Genomic DNA, 6,585 nt, shown 5'->3' with positions numbered 1-6,585 from the left:
TAAGGGAATCGAGATTAACGGCTGGGCTGAGGGTTGACGGGGCGATCGGTGATGTTTGGTACATCTATCTACGTTTACGATACTTTCTGTTTTTTTTTCTTTTCTTTTTTTTTTTTTTTCTTTTCAGGTTAAAACGCGAAAAGGAAGCGCGCTACGCGCAAAAACTTTTTCTTTTATACTTTTTCAAACCAACTAGCGACTTTGTCGATTTTCTCCCTCTCTTTTTTTCTAACCTGTCGGTAAAGTACTCGCTAGGCTTTTCGCGTGAAGGAGTGGAAAGTTCGGCCCTCTTTAAGGAGGCGTTCCCGAGTTACTTACGAAGAAGACATCCGAGCTTGCGTGCCCCGAGCTACAAAATATTTACCACGTCCGATCGATGAACCAAGTGGGAGAGAGAGAAAAAGAGAGAGAGAGAGAGAGAGAGAGAGAGAGAGAGAGAGAGAGAGAGAGAGAGAAAATGTAAATTTGAATTATAGTTGCGCGCGTATTTCAAAGATCCTTTTTGCTAGTAATCAGCCTCTTCCAGTGGAAGAAACAAGATACAAAGGGAACTATACGTGTCATTGCGATTAAGCTTGAATAGCTTAAGAGGAACGATCAATGTCTTATCGTTTCTCGACGCTCGAACGCGTGTCTACGATCGACGTATAGAGAAAAAAGAAGAACTAACATTCGAGTTTTCTCTTTGAGCAACATAGGGACGCATGGAACCACCGTCGATTGCAGTCTTTCATCTCTTTCATGATCCTTTAAAAACGACTATTTAATAAAGTGCGCGATGTCTTTTGTTAAAGTAACCGAGCGTATCGCGTTTCGAGAATCGGGCGCCGATTTTTCAGGCACCCGTGTCGTCGACTCGTTGACGCGTTTCGAAAGGAGCGTAGGTACGTATATAGCGCGCCAATAGAACCTTCACACATAACAACCTGTCTTAGTATGTATGTAATACGTACATAAACGAGCACGTGTGTGCCACACTTCAAAGCGCTCGTTACGTCCTATCCATCCGTTAGATGCCACTCGAGTTATTCACCCCCTCTCCAATTCTACACATATTTTATATTCCCATCCTTTCGATAACGATATACATATTTACGAATCAATCCTATAAATAAAATCCATGCTTCGACGATACCTATTAATTATTCGTAAGAAAGAAAAAGTGATGCACCATGTAAATTAATATACCACGGAAAAGAACGGCTAGGTGGTGAGAGAGAGAGAGAGAGAGAGAGAGAGAGAGAGACAGAGAATGAGAAGGGGAGAAAGAGAGAGAGAGAAGCCGCTTGGGTCCGGAAATCCGATTAAATGCATTCGGGATGTCGAAAGTCGGTCGCATTAAAACGATCACACTCAACATCATTGAAGACGTCCTTCCGTACTGAAGCATCTTTGGCGCGAGTTCTTTAAACGCTCTCGCGTTAATAAATTCACTAAAGAATATAAATAGATTTGAGTACATTCATGATATATTTATAGCGAATACGAATAAAAAAGAAAGTTAAAAAAAAAAAAAAAAAAAAAGAAAAACAAGACGAGTATCACGATGACATTTCCCATGACCTCACCGAGCATACTTTTTTGTATTTTTTTTTCTTTTTTTTTTTTTTTTTTTTTTTTTTTTTCACGAGAAACCATATAGATATCGATATATGTATACGGGTATTACGATAATAAACGATAAAAAAATTTAATTGAATAAGATATCGAATATAAACTTATTAACGTTAATCCTATTTCATATTCGATTTGGTTAAGTTAAAAAGTCATTTATATAAAAGAAAGGGAAACGAATTTGGAGGGGAGCGATAAGAATCGCTCTCTTTTACCGAATAGGATGTTCGAATATGTTACCCGTTATCAAATCATGCAAAGTATTAAATATCGTTTAACATTTGCCAATCGATATATCGCCGTTCGTCTCGATTTTTATTTTACATTTTTATCGAGTCGGAAAAATTATTTCTTCATCGACTTACGAGTATTATAGTTTCTTCTTAGCCGATCAAGCGTAAAGATCTTAATTTAGCGTGAATTAAAAGAGAAAAAGTTTTACGCGGAAAGAATTGCAATCATTTAAGAAAAGATGCCGCAAGATTCAAAAAGAAAGTTGGTCGTCGGGAATTTCTATTTTCTTTTTCTTTTCTTTGGAAAAGCGAGGGAAGGGGAAGGAGGTAGGAAGAGGAAGCGGGCAGCGAGGGAAATTAAAAATCTCTTCCGTTAAGCAATTTAACCGATTAGCCGTGAAATGCGATAGTCTTTTCTATTTTCGTAGATAGCTGAAAGGAATAATTAAGGAGTGCTAGACGGGGTTTGATTAAGTGGATGAGTGCTCTCTAGGGTTGCGTCTAATAGAAGCGAGCTTTGAGAAGGACGGGAAAGGAAGGATTTTCGTTCTTTGGTGTATAAACCGAAAGGGGAAAAGACTATTCATCTTTGCGTCGTTTAGCTAACCCTAATGAAGCGAAACTAAAGATCACACTTGATCGCCAAACGTTAAGATCCTTCGTCGAAGCCTAAAAACAATGACAAAAATTATCATTGAACTTTGTCTGTGTATGTGTGCGCGAAAGAGAGAGAGAGAGAGAGAGAGAGAGAGAGAGAGAGAGAGAGAGAGAGAGAGAGAGAAAGAGAAAGGCAACAGAGAAGAAAATAATTTGATTTTCTTCGGTAGCTCAAAGAAAAACTCATAGTTATTATTAACTCGGCGATGAAAGGTTTAATTAAAAGTACTACAATCATATATTTTTCTTTTTCCTATATCGTCTTTTAGCTGCGGTGCCAACTCAACGCCATGAAAAATCACAGTACGTATATAACGCTATAAATTGAATTTATAAAATTTTATAGGCCGAAATCTGTGCGGGCAGATTCTTGACCCACCTTGTACTCCATTTCGTTGGATGTCTTCATACGAATAGATATTGACAGATTTTAGCTGTGAAATTTCCTATTGACAATCTCCGTAAAAAAGATATTGCTATGCAAGATGAAAGAGAAAGAGACAGGGATGAAAGTAAGAAAGGGGTAAGGCGCGACTCTCGTTCGGTGTCACACTGAAGTTCCGACCCCGATTATTCGATCCAATTTGCAAACTAAATATTCCTCGGAATTGTCGAGTGTTGAAGCGGTCCATGATGACTCCTTTATCTCTTAACATCTTCTTTATTAAGGATTTCGACACGTCTCTCCCTTTCTCTCTTTCTTTCTTTATATTCATCTTTTAATTTCTGTGCATTTATTAAGCCGGTCGATTTAATCGACGTTTTTCTCCCTTCGTTCAAAAGAAAAAAAAAAAAAACAACAAAGTTTTGTCTTTCTTCGATCTTTTTTCTTTTCAAACGATCGCTTTTTTGTCTCCTTTGAAACAAGCAATCTTAATTTATTCTCAGTCTTTTAAAATCATTTTTATCGTCGATATCATTCACTCGTAAAAAAGTTATATATATATATATATATATATATATATATATATATATATATGTATATATATATTCATTCGAAAAGGGTATAGAGGGAAAGCGGAAAGTAGGGGGATTGGGATGCGACCTTAGTGGCTTCACTGGGTCATTGGCACGAACGTTGGTTGACGTTGAACGTACTCGGGCGACTCGCGTGACTTCCGGTGCTTAAGCGTCTAGCAATTGACCCTTCGCACCCCGATGTCGCGTCCTCCGCGTACATAACATCGTTGCGCAACGATGCTTTTTCCTATCCTTTTGTTTTCTTTTCTTCTTTTTTCTCCATCAAATTGCAATAACGTCGCAATTTCTACATCAATGCGTTTTATTTCATTATTACGATATCATTATATGTATATATTATTACATACGTAATATTCTAGGTATACGCGATTTAATGAGTTCGTTTTCAAGAGTCAATTTTCATAATTGAAAATCGGAAAATCGACGTGCTGCATTAAATCGACTCGAGCATTCGTCCTTACCAATTTAATGATCGTTGTTACCAAACGATTTAATTCCGACTTCGTAATCATTACGGTCGTTCGAATCGTTGCATACTCATTTTTTTTTTAAGAAAATCCTTTTGGTAGCTATGAATTTTTTTTTTCTCTCTGTTCTTTTTTTTTCTTATTGCACATTTCACATACGATGTCAAAAGTTTTTAAATCGTTGAAGGTTTGAAAACACGCGACAACCGTCTTTCCGTATATCGGATTTCAGCTACCTATATTTATCGTAATCCACGTTTCTTCCTTGGTATACTTACGCTAGAAACACTAAACTTAGTAACAACGGAACGTAGGAAAAACATTGAATTTCAAAGATACTCGACCTCGTACAGAACTTTCTTCTATGAATTCTTATTTCGATTTGCATGAATGTTTAGAAATATCGTATTTTCAGAAAGAATAGAAGAGGAAAGTATCGAGTGATCGAAGAAAAGAAAAAAAGATTTAGATTTTATTTGACAACTTTTTTTCAACTTTACAGACATCTACGTACTTAAGTAAATGCGTACCTAGTTCCATTAACTTCGATCGTGCTTTTCTTTTTTTTTTTGTTAAATTCTTTTCCTAATCATCTTATCCGTAGCCTTTTTCGAGTTAGGTCATATAATTCGTTTAGAAGTCGCAAGCGCCAAAATAGCAACGATCTCACGCATCTACGAGGTAAGCGCGAGCGACGGAAAACTTTAATCACTTTTATGATTAAAGCAACGCCGCAACATTTTCCATCTCTTTGTACTACGTCATATCCTTTTAAATGTCTCTTCCGTAAGAATTTTTCATATCCAACGTTTTAACTATTAAGGCCTACAAATAATATTTTCTAATCGCCATAGTAAACATTAACAAATGTGATAAGAAAAAAAAAAAGAAAAAAAAGAAAGAAAAATGATAAATATCGAATAATCCGTTTTATCTGTAGGACATTTTGTAGGGTAAAAAGTATAACGGTATTAGGCGATAAAGCGTTTCCTGAAAAATAAAATTACCTGAAAGGATAAAGCTCGGTAGTAAGATGGTTCTTGAAGAATTCCAAGGAGAAAAGACGATAAGAGCGTGCAAGCGCGGAATTCCAGGAAGATCAAGGTGTTTTCACGACGAGGGCTTTCTCCTTATTCAATTTCGGCATTAACCTACGTATCCATATATGTGGCAGCGAGTAGAAATTCCGCAAGATGTCGAGACTTCATCCTGATTAAATTCTCTGATTTATTATCGGCACTATGAATCTTGGAATCGCGAGAGAGTGCAATCATTTGCATAATAGAACCGTATCCCGTAAAAGAATGCTAATTCGACTGAACGAGAATATAGATTTTTTTTTGTCTTAATATGAACTATATCTTAATGAGAAATATTTTTTTCTTTCAAAATGCGACGGTTTTTCTTCGATCGACCTAGAGAAGAAATCGAAAGCTTGTACGTAGCGCGAATTTGGCCAATATTGTTTGAAATTTCGAGTTTAGGCGTTATCTCTCTCGACGTATCTTTCGAACGAGGCGCCGGCGAAAGCGTCGATTCTATGCGTAGAAAGGAGTGAGTTAGAGAGAGAGAGAGAGAGAGAGCGTATGTGTGTGTTTGTAAGTGTGATAGAGAGAGAGAGAGAGAAGGACGACGTCCTCGTTGCCATGGCGACTCCCGACGAGTTCCGGACAATCCTGGAAAGGTCCGCGAGCGCTGCTAAATGCCCTAAATAATACAACTTCGTCGTCGACTTGCTCCTTCTGGCGCCTCTGTTTTAACCTTTTCCCCACTATTTTTGGATTATCCTTGACGACCTTTATCCCTCCTCCTCAGGTCCTCCTTCCAGCGATTTGAACTACCCTACAAATAACTTATATGAAACATTTTGCGTGATAATAAAGAGAGTATATAAGAAACTCGAGTGGTCTTAGAGGAAATGTATTTGAAAGGAGAGAAGTATCGGGTACTTCTTCTTTTTTATTTTTTTTTCTCTCTCTCTCGATATTTTTGAAACGCAGGTAAATACTTTAGGAATTCGTAAAGGAACGTCAAAGAGCTTTAGCGCGATTCATTGGATCCGAAATGCGATCGCATTACTATCGTATCGGAAGCTTTACTTGCGCGTTAATCCGTTAAAATTAGGTTGAAGTAGCGCAGTCACTTACAACGTTATTCGCATATTCTGTGATCCTCTCGAAGAGGCTTTGCGCGAACTAAAATGGTCAACGATCGGTCACTCTTTCTCTCTCACCCTCTCTGTACGATTTATTTTGAATAAATTTCGATGTCGATCTCTATAAGCCATGATGAAAAAAAGAACAGAAAAAAAAAATATATATATATATATATATATATATATATATATATATATATATACAGCGTTCAAAGGGAAATAGTCCTCGCGGATCGTGTAGGGCGAACGGAGCGTAATAAATGGGGAACGAATAAATGCGTAATAATCGAGGAAGAAATAGTGGAGTGACATTTTTGGCGAATGATTCGCAGAACCTCGAGAACAAATTCAATTTGTTTGTAATTTCAAGTAGAAAGTTGGAAAACGCCACGCGTGGCATGGAACGACATGGTGGGACGAGAGATGCCGGGCGTCGATAATCTCTTTAGTGCGTGTAAACTCGTGTACGTCCCACACT

General features: G+C 37.5%; 1 protein-coding gene across 4 annotated transcripts in view; it reads left to right on the top strand.

Moving 5' to 3' along the window:
• The first annotated feature begins 687 nt into the window (after positions 1–687).
• LOC118449038 (uncharacterized) overlaps positions 688–6,585 on the top strand; it is a 57,790-nt gene continuing 51,892 nt past the window's right edge. For 3 of the 4 annotated variants that reach the window (XM_085657785.1, XM_085657786.1, XM_085657784.1), the window contains exon 1: positions 688–884. The gene's annotated coding sequence lies outside the window, so the exon portion shown is untranslated. The remainder of the gene's footprint in view (positions 885–6,585) is intronic. The other variant, XM_085657783.1, reaches the window with a different exon arrangement.

The sequence above is a fragment of the Vespa mandarinia genome, chromosome 6 (genome assembly GCF_050613455.1).
Source record: "Vespa mandarinia isolate Hongniang chromosome 6, ASM5061345v1, whole genome shotgun sequence".
Lineage (NCBI taxonomy): Eukaryota > Metazoa > Arthropoda > Insecta > Hymenoptera > Vespidae > Vespa > Vespa mandarinia.
Note: the sequence above shows the minus strand (reverse complement) of the source record. Positions and strands in the feature narration are given on the sequence as shown.